This window comes from Lathamus discolor, chromosome 7, assembly GCF_037157495.1.
Source record: "Lathamus discolor isolate bLatDis1 chromosome 7, bLatDis1.hap1, whole genome shotgun sequence".
Taxonomy (NCBI): Eukaryota; Metazoa; Chordata; class Aves; order Psittaciformes; family Psittacidae; genus Lathamus; species Lathamus discolor.
Window position 1 is genome coordinate 7,040,696 of NC_088890.1, and position 10,355 is coordinate 7,051,050.

Sequence of the window (10,355 nt, forward strand, 5' to 3'; positions counted from 1 at the left end):
AAACTATTCCTGTATCTAGTAGCAAAAAGGGTCTTGTAATTAAATGCAAAGTTTTTGTTATGGAATAAACTTTTCAGGCAGGCACATAACCTTCCTTTCCTCCTGCCTTGAGTTTAGATTCTCATCTTTTCAGATGCCAGGCCTGAACCATACAAACCTGGACAGTGTAGGATCCACTTGCTAAATCAAAACTCAAGCCACCAAACCAAACTGAATGGACTGCAGTGATGGACAAAACACTCAGCAATACCTGCACAGTGTCTTGAGCAGCAAAGACCTACAGCAGTAGGAGATGGAGGAATTTCCAGTTTGGAGACCAGGCCTTTCCAGTCTGATACGTGGCATCCTATGATTTTTCAACAAATTTACTATGTGCTGCCTTTAAGATGACCAGGCGTCTTGCTCCTCTATATAGTTTTTCTAACACTTCCTTTGGAGGGATGTGGGTCAGTAGAAGGTTCTCAAGCCACTTTTAGTTAGAACTAGTGTGTACCCATCTTTTCTTGTGTGTATACTGACTTCAGTCTCCAGTGAGTTTTATTACTTCAGGTGGAAACTTCTCATTACAGGTTTCATTTTGCTGGGATAAATAAAAAAATAGACGAAATCTGTGTTCTTACAAATCACTCCCCATTCTTCTTTTCTTTATCTATTACATTTCAACAATATTTTAGAACAGGAATGCATAGAATTGGACAGATTACTCCAGGCACTTTGCCAGCTTTTGTCTTAATACTGACTTCTGCCACGGGAATTTCCATGGATACTACAAGCAACTTTCTTGGAGTTACAGGAGAAAAACTTTTGTAGGCTGTAGCCTATGAGGTCCTCCTTTTGCTATGGAAGCACTGAACAGTAGAGTAGCATTCTGCACATCTGCTTATCAGCTATTGAATGAGATATTAAGGTTGTTTTCGTTTAAAAAATTGCGATGGAGCTTTCATCTCGTCCTTTCAGATGTCACCACCTCTGGTAGCTTCTGTGAATGATAAGCAGTCATTCAGACTCCCCTCCCCAAGGCCAGCAATCATATTTGTACATGGCTTTGATTTTCTGCGAATAAAAGATCACATATGAGTCGGGGGGAATGCATTATTCATCTTTGAACTCCCCTGAAAATCATGTTAAACCATTTATAGCTCCAGTCATTTGGAATTAGGGTGCACAACTTTTGACTCATGACCAAACAGGTCTGGTAAATTCCTCCCGGATGCCAGGCACGGGCCAGTGATCAGAAAGGAACTCTTCTCTGCAGCCATATTCTGTTCTCCTCAAATCAGCAGCAACGCTTCTTACAGTTGTCTGTGTTTGATCCAGAAGGAAATATCTCCCTTTACCTGCACTGTGGATATTCATACCTCCTACTGCAGTGTATCACACACACAAAGAATGGGGCTATACCCACCTTCTCCTGGTGAAAAAGGTACTTTATAGGGAAATGTGTATTGAAATATTCTCTCAATTTCTCTTCCTGGGGTGTGCCTTCGATTTTCATTGTCTTAGCGGCAATCATGTACTTCCTTCTTTATCCTGAGGAAGATCTTACATTGTCTTTGGGCTACAGAAGAATAGACATCTACAAACCAGCCTTTTGTCCTTTTTTTAACCTCCTCTATTGTATGTGAAGTCCTGATTAAGTTTAGATTCTTTTTCTTGCTGAAAACACGAGACAGCTTACACAGAGCGTTCTTTTCTTCCATCCACACAGAAACAAGGAAAGCATGAACACCCTATGCTGTCTCTCTGGGTTTGCAAACTGTGCATGCAAAAATTGCTGGGTTTAATGTAGCCTTGTCAATAAACTCATTCTCTACAGTGAGTGACACTTTAGACTGTCATCAAGCACTTTTAATGAGGGATCCCTTAACAGGCTTCAGGGATTTCAACAGGAATTTAAGAGCCTTACACAAATGCACTCTAACCAGAGAGGAGCTGACATTGGACAACACAAAGCAGCCCTGCCGGAATGACACCAACAGAGCCTTCATGTTGGCATGTCCTTTAGTTTTACAAGAGTGACTGCAGAATAAACAGCAAATATGAACATTTGTCCCATCCCTAATTGCTAGCTTTAAAAAGCAGAAAATTAATTTCTTTATAGCCATGGCACACTCCTGTTTTTCATGCACATGTGTAAACAGCACTTTAAAAAAACTTCACTGGCAGCTGTGTAAAGAATTACATTCCAGTGACCACCCCAAATTTAGAGTCAAAAGACATTTTTCATGTAAGATTTTCATCTCCTTCCTGGCAAAAAAACTATCTTGAAAAAGTACTTCATAAGCCTCTTCCAACATCTGTGGGAGCTGCTGTAAATCTGACAAGAGGGAGCTCATCTGAAAGGACTTTCAGAAACCCTGATTATTTACACTCTTATATTTTTTCTTTTCCTAGTACCTCATCTTGTGGGGTACACAGCATTCACAATAAAAGCTATTATGCACAGGTGATTTCTGACATTATTTCACATCAGCATGACCCCCCCCTTTCCTCCTACAAGTGTCACTGCCTACTGGTGCACTACCACCCACCATGAGTGCACTTCTCCTGGTTATTGAGTTGCAGAGGTGGTAAAAACATTTCCCACTACATTCAAATCTCCAAGTTTTATGCCCAGTCTGGTTCCTCCCAGCTTACAACCAGGTCAGGCCAGCCCATGTGCAAGCAGAGCAGGGTGCACCGCTCCCATTGCAGTGATGGCTTCAGTTCAAACTGGACCATGTCTAAGCGCACCACTGCAGCTCTGCTAGACAAGCTCATTTATTAGTGTCCCCATAGAAGCTCAGGTGACCTGATTTGTTCAGGAGGCCTAAACTGGCTCCTGTGGCTGCTGTTCCTCCCTTGACAAGACAGCTTGAACTGCTGACACTGATACAGGGTTAACTTTGCAGCAACAGAGCACAGAAATACAATCCCAGTGATGCCAAGTATGCCATAGTGAGAAGGGAAACCATTTAAAGGGAGACCCAGGAATACTTTTAACACTATAGCTTATTCAGCTATAATGCCAAATGTGATCCACGTCTGAATTTTGAGAGCAAAGCCCTAACACAAGCATGGGGGAGGAAATGGAAGAGAGTGGCACAACTGAGCAGTGTCTTGTCTTTTTATTACAATGTTTATTGCTGCTGTGCAGGAGGATAACATGTGAGAAACACCTGCACTGAGCCCAAACACCAATGAGCACTAGAAATGGCACTGCCCTCCTCTGCATGCCACAGCTTCACCCTCCATTTTAGTGAACCACTAAAGCACATTTTCTGCTGGAAGTTGGCAGCTTTTCCAACCAGGTTATTTTTCAGACACTGCAGCTCTCACCTGTGAAGTCAGAAATGGAGTTGAGATAAAGTCCCAAATAACAAGATGTCACTTGACTCAGCATTGCAGATTTTGTCTTGGCTTTTGCAGGTAAATCAATTTCCCAAGATTTTAGCAGTTTATGCAGCAGTTCTGGGATTTAACTGCTCTCCTTGCTGTCATTTAAGGGCTCTGTTTAGCCAAATCTGAGCCTAACAGAGTCCCTTTGAAGTTCTGAGAGAGCAGGAGGGTTTTCAGCCCTGCAATGTGACCTTACTAAGCATATTGAAATGACAGAGATACACAGTGGTAGCAGTTAACTCGGAGCCACTCACCACACACATGACATCCAGTTTGCACCCCTTGCTCCAAGCACATCCCCTGTGTTTTTCTGTTTACTTCAGTATCAGCAAAGGTCCCATTTTTGTGAAGAAATGCAACACTGTGCAGAGACTGGGGAGGGCCCATGACACACACCCCACAGGGGCTCATGCCAAAACTCAGAAGCCTCAAAGCAAGCCTTTTTCCTATTTAGCTGTGAAACCTTGCTCCTCCCATATGAACAGGAAGTCTTATGCCTCTAAAGAATTTGTTCCTGCACCATTTGCCTCTTGTCTAAAAAAATCCCTCAAAAAATAACATAAAAGGATTGCATTAAGTCCATCACTGGAGTAATACATTTTTTTTTTCCCAGATAGATACAGCCTTTTCTGAGTTACTGAAGCTAAAATTCTTAAAAAAGACTCACCATGGAATAGAAAGATTATGTCCCAAGTTTATGCCTTGATTTTTCTTAGGGAGGTTTTTCTGCAAGTCTACATTAGTCTGAGCTAAATTGCATTGAACAAGTGGTCCTGTTGGTCTAAGTGATTAATTTTAAACTCTTTTCAAATGGAAGAGTCTAGCAAGGATCTTTGTGCAATCCCTGCATTTCAAAATGAACAATTTTAGAGGAAAACATATAGAAATTGCCAGTTGCAAAAGTTTTGAATTCGCAAATATTTCAGTGTCAAGGACAGTTCTCTGCCAAATTTGAGTGTTATTTTCCTGGAATAAGTGATCAAGTGACCTGATGTGAGTCAGTCACCACTGTACAAGATACACAAGATTTACCATTAATTCAGACCAGCTCAAAACCAAGCTGGTGCATTGACTGAAGTAGAGGAAAGAAAGGCTGCTGATTTCTAGCACCAGTACCTTGGGGAAAGATGAACAGGATTCAGAGGCCTGACTGAGGCTGAAAAGAGATTCTGTGTCATATAGCATTTGGCATTACCTCCACATTTAGCCTTAGCCAAGTAACAATCCATCTTTCTTGTACACTAAGCAACACATCAAAATCAGAACCACAACAAAGACAGTGCATGCTCCTAAATCATTGGTTCACTGTCTCACTACAATTTGAAATGAAGTCATCTGACATACAGATTATCTACATGGCTGGAGAAATAAAGCACAAAATCCTGGATAGGAAGACAGGCTGCCTCAACTTTCAATCTTTTTCAGAAGACAAGTGTGGTGGAAACCAGTCCTCAAGCATAAAACAGTCACCACTTTTTCTTACTTGCCTTTTTCCAGGGGCTAACGAATGAATGCGTATGACTAGCAGGAACTGGATCTGAGCCATATTTCTGAAAGCAGAAGACTGCATAAAGACAGCTCCAGTATGAAGTAGAAAAAGACCTTTGTGGCAAACTGTATTTAGCAACATCACCAGAAACCTCTGACTCAGAGCCACATTCTGCCCAGCTGCACACTCAAACCACCATCACCACCCCACATACCTGCCAACCCAGCACGACTCAGCCCACTTGGAGCTCTGCCATGAGCAGCTGGACAGAAGATGACTGATACAGCCATAAACCAACACGTAATGAAGAACTTCTTTTTATTTCAGGGTTGTAATTAAGAAAGACTTTGTCACACTGCTACTGGCTGAGGCAGGAAGGCTACTGACAAGTTCTACCAGGAGAAACAGCAGATGGAATTAGGTTGTTATTGCACTTCAGACTAGTCCAAGTTGGCTTGAGTAAACCTCAGACCAATTTAACCTAGCCTTTGCCTTGCCTATTTCTGCTACCTGGCAGGTAACCCAGATAAAAGGGCTGCCTGCATTGCCCAGACACAGCGGAAAGTGCTCTGTCTCTAGCCATTAGTAGGAAGGTTTTCGGGGCTGCAGTTTTCAGGTGCCTCTTGGTGTAGCAGAAGAGGGCATTGCTACACCAACAAAGTGTGCAACACCCCACTGCCAAATGTTCCAGCTCCAAGCAGCTTCCCAAGCCTGCTGTTCCCACTGTCCCTGCAGCCTAGTAATTGTGGTTTCCACTGTACAGGGACACAAAACACCCCATACATGCACTTAAAGACAAAAGACTTAAGCACTTGCAAGTTAGCTTCCACCTCCTGCAAGACAGGCTTAGCCTCTTCCTTTGGTGGGCAATCCAGACACCTTCACCAGCTCCTAGGTGGGCACCTCTGCTTGCTGAACAGTTCAGTGGTGAGCTGACAGCTCCCTCCTCTGTCAGAAAGCACTAAAAGCAGCCTAAAAATACGTCTCAGTGTCACTTGGGAGTTGATATTATGAATTTTCTTTCATTTTTTTGCATGTAGGTAGGGCAAGTCTCCAGGACAGTTTCAGGGTGCTACAGGACCCCCAGCCAAATGCACTGAGAGCTACTAAAGCTTCAGTTCTCACCCTGCCCTACTGCAGCTGATGCGGGTGAGCCATCAGCAGGGCATGGCCAGGACTTTCTTCCTCTTCCAGCTGTATAAACACATACCAGGTGTCTTGCTTTGGTCCTCCTTTGATCTGTCTTCTCCAGAAAGCAGCAGCAGATGGCAGGAAGGGAGCAGAGCAGAACAGAAGCACTGTCCTGCTCAAGCAAGGCAGTTCTCTTCTCGTAGGTGACAGGCAGGTCTATCCTTGCTGCTTAGCTACAACATGTTTCACACTGAGGAGGTATCCATCAGTCGTTCCTTTCTGCATGTAAGAAAAACAATGGATTTACTGAGCATTTAATGACAGACTGAAATCACATATGGAAATTTAGTCCCAGTAGAATGTTATCCCTGATGCATTCCCTTTGCTGACAAGCCAGCATGGGGTGTAAGTAGCATTGCCTCTACTACACCTTTTGTGCCCCACGCCAAGTTTAAGTCTAAGGGCATAATTAATATATTTAGCTACTGTGCACTTAAATCCAGCACAAAGGTGCTATGTTGTTGTGAAAAAAGCTAAATTGCAAATTGAACTTCAAAGCAGCTTTCAACTGAGCTGCAAGTTAAAAGACTTGAGCAGAAAAATAAATGACCTGCAACAAAAAAAAGGCGAAAATTAAGAAAGGTTTTCAGAGCTGCACATGCTGTATTTGTGGGAGAGAGGAAGGTGGGTCACACTAGGATTAAGGGATGAGCTCCTAAAGGTCATTGCTATCATGCTCAAGAGCCAGCCAGGGAGACATATAGACTTCTTGATATGCATTCCTGGATAGGGATGCAAGATTAACTTTTGATCCAGATAATCACGTTCACATGAGGAGACCAGGAGAATCCCACACTTGGACAGGGAACACAGAACACAAGGATTCTGATCACTTTGCTGTAGGATTTTTAAGAGTGCTTGCTGCATGTGGGGAGGCAGGGGACAAGCTTCAAGACCCAGGCTGTTCTTGCAAGGCCTGTGTTCCTCTGAACTTAGATGGTTTCTGTGCAGGGGTTTCTCTCAGCAGGAACACAGAGCTGCTTTCTCCTCCAGCAGTCCTGTAGCACAGCTCACTGTTCCCTAAGCCAGGGAAGCCTTACCAAAGCTATCTTGAAGGTGTTTGCCACAGCAAACCTGTGCTAGCGTCACACACTAGCTGCACTGAGCTGGGGCTCATAGGCTTCATTTCTCCAACCATGGAGCCTGTGTTTGACTAAAGGCCATCAACTTTTTGGAGCTCCTGCTCCACTTCTGCAAATCTAAGGCTTTGGATTTCCCTCTCCCTGAGGAAAAGGAATTCCTTGTTCTGTGAAAATCCCGTCCAGAGCAATGGAGCTCTACCCCTTGTTAGGGCTGTTGTGACATCCATACTAATCAACACAATACCCATGGGTGTATCTGCAAGCCAACACTTCAGAGAGATACAACTGAGTTAATTGCTACAGCAACAATGAAGGAGGGTGCCAAACGACTGGCTTCCAAGGTGGCCACTTCCTTCAGGACTTCAGACAGGCAAGTCACCCTTCAGGCTTCTTTATCTGTGAGACAGGTCAAAAACTAACTTCATCAGGGCCCGCACTTGGCCTAAACGCTGTGCAGACTGGGGAGAGAGGAAGAATTATGTCCTAAATAAAATAAATAAATATCTTTTTGGTTTGGACTCTGTTGCTTTAACCCTTTTTTTTTTTTTAATACTGGCACCACTGGGAGAGTTTTGCTTTATTTGCTTAATTAGGCCATAGATGAGGAACCTGGAAAGGTGCTTCACATGTCTGGAGTAGCTTGACCTGCTAATGTTCATCATTTATTAATCTGAGCAGCCTCTGTTCAGACAAAAGTTCTTGATTTTACGAGTTGTATCTCCAAATATCCTGGAAAGGTAAGCTGTTGGGGATTTTTATTTATTTTAAACAACACACACCACCACCCAAGTACATTCTTACTGGGGTAGGCAGATGCTTCACACTGCTCAGCTTAAAGTGCTAAAGCAAAGATGACACTGACATACCATCCTATTATGCTGGTAAGCATGTCTGCAAACTGTCAATGGTATAAAGGCAAATAATGATACAATTAGATAACAGAAAACATTTGGGCTGGGTAAGTTAGGGAAGAACTTCTGCTAAATTATGTCATGCTGTGGTGTGAGAAGTAAGCTCTCACTTTCCTGGCACAGAAACAAGGCTTACTCTTCAAGTGTACAGCTTGACTAAAAATACAACCCATATTAAATTCCCCGAGAACATATCTTATCAGCTACTGCTTCTTATTATTTCCTCTCATTTTTTGTTGCCATTTTTTCTGATAACTATAAACACACTTGAGAGACTGTTTCTCTGCAATAAAAGTATTTGTAAAAAAAATATTCTGGGATGTTTCAGCTGTTCCCAGCTACCAGTTAAGAAACCCTTCTTCCCCCATATGGATATGTATCTTAGGGAAAAAAGAAGGGGGGGGGGGGGGGGGGAGGAGGGAAAGAAGCATTTATGACCAAACTAATTCCTTCAGAATATGTTGCTTTAACTCAAATTCTGCATGTGCCATGTCAGAAGAGCGGCATATTTCTACTACTTCTTATCCTGGCAGCTGGCATCTAACAGGGTCCTGGCTGTAATATGAAAGTCAGGATGAAGACTTGTTTTCAAATAATGACATACACAAGACAGATAAGAAAATGTGGCAAGACAGCACTATGGACCCCTTCAAAAGGTGTGGTTTACGGAGAGCTAGACTGAGGACCCTCATAGCTGTAGCAGAGCTTGTTGGTTACTGTGTTTGTCAAAAAAAGCAAAGCTCTCAATCCATTAAAAGCTGTCTACTTGCCAAACTGGAAAAAACAGCTCCCAAAGCACTTTGATTAACACAATACCTACTTGAACAGCCCTCACCTGAGAGAGCAATGCCTGGGGCCCTGGGCAAAATCCAAAGAGCTCTCTGCCTTGGGCAAGGAGATACCACTCTAGGAAGGGGAGTGCACTTACACTGTGGTCAAAGACTTGATAATGTTCTGTAAACAAAGGCCAAACTTCCCAGTGGGCCATGAAAAAGAAGAGCAGGCCACAAGGAACATTAGCAGACTGTAAAAATTAAAAAATAGATTATGAAAAGAACCTATAACCTAGGAATAACTGATTTCTGGTTTGAGCCCCACCTACCTGATGCCCAAACCACACATGTAATTTCGCTACTACTGACTTCAAACAAACTTCTGTCTCAATGCTCCTACAGTGTCAGCAGTGGAAGTGCACCCACAGCCCCACAGGACAATGTATCAGAGGGCCTCATGACCTGCACACTGTTGACTGTCCATTGAGAATCAGGACCAACCTGTATGCATTAAAGCCATTTATTGGTGTGCATCGAACACTTGATTTAAAAAAAAGTCAGATTCCTTGAAACACTTCTTAGAATGAGCTAGTCTCAGAGACATGCTTACTAACAGCCGTTAAGCATCTCCTTCCTCTACAGACACCAGAGAGTAGTTCATAAAAAGGTCAGCCTAAAATTGCCCAGCAACACAAATACTGTCAAATGAGGAGGGAACATGGATGGGAATATACAGTTATTAACAGGATTACACACCAGAATTGGCACAGCACCCTGTTCTTCTTAGGGGAACCCAGATTTAGTAAGCTGTGCCCAAATGCCAGCTATAAGCTAATGTACCTGCTGTGCAAGGGAACCTTGAGAGACCTACAGAAGACAGCCATCACCAATCCCCTCTGTACACCTTTGCAGCAAAGTGATGACCAAGCCCCCCTAAAGCCAGCTCCACATGTTGAACCTTCTCAGGTGGGCAGGCAGGGAAACAATGCAACACATAGAGCCGTATCTTCCTACAGGGCACAAAGGACACACTGCATCAACTATGGAGGCTCCGCATCCCCAGACAAGGACAATCCTCACCATCAGGCACATGAGAGACCTGCTCAGAAGATCCTGGCAATAAGACATGGTGTAGGCTGACCCTGCCAGTTCTTCAGCTTCTTCCAACAGCTCTGCCCAGCTTCTGTTAACAGCAGAGCTTACTTGCCTGACTCAAAACAGGGAACCAATTCCCAGCCCAGACAGGCTCATCGAAAAGGCCTGTAAGTAAACAGGACACCCTCATACACCAGCTCCGTACCACAGCCGCTTTGCCCAGCCTCGTGAGACCCAGGTGCCCCCGGGTACCCAGCACCGAAAACTCCAAGCCGGTGGCTGCCCCGCAGATTCGCCCAGCCCAAAGATGAGCAAGGGAGACGGGCACACATTCCCCAGCAAGACACCCACCAGAGGGGGCCTCACGGCGGGCAGGGGCCGCGCCCGGGGCAAGCTGCAGCCCCCACCACAGCCACCATAACTCCATAGCCAAACC

General features: G+C 44.0%; 1 long non-coding RNA gene across 1 annotated transcript; it reads right to left on the minus strand.

Annotated features, from left to right (window-relative positions):
* Positions 1-666: 666 nt before the first annotated feature.
* On the minus strand, positions 667-10,345 carry LOC136018415 (uncharacterized). The gene is made up of 2 exons (XR_010614406.1): positions 9,905-10,345; positions 667-6,277 (listed from the first exon to the last, which is right to left on the minus strand). It is a non-coding gene; the product is annotated as an uncharacterized LOC136018415 (long non-coding RNA).
* Positions 10,346-10,355: the final 10 nt, after the last annotated feature.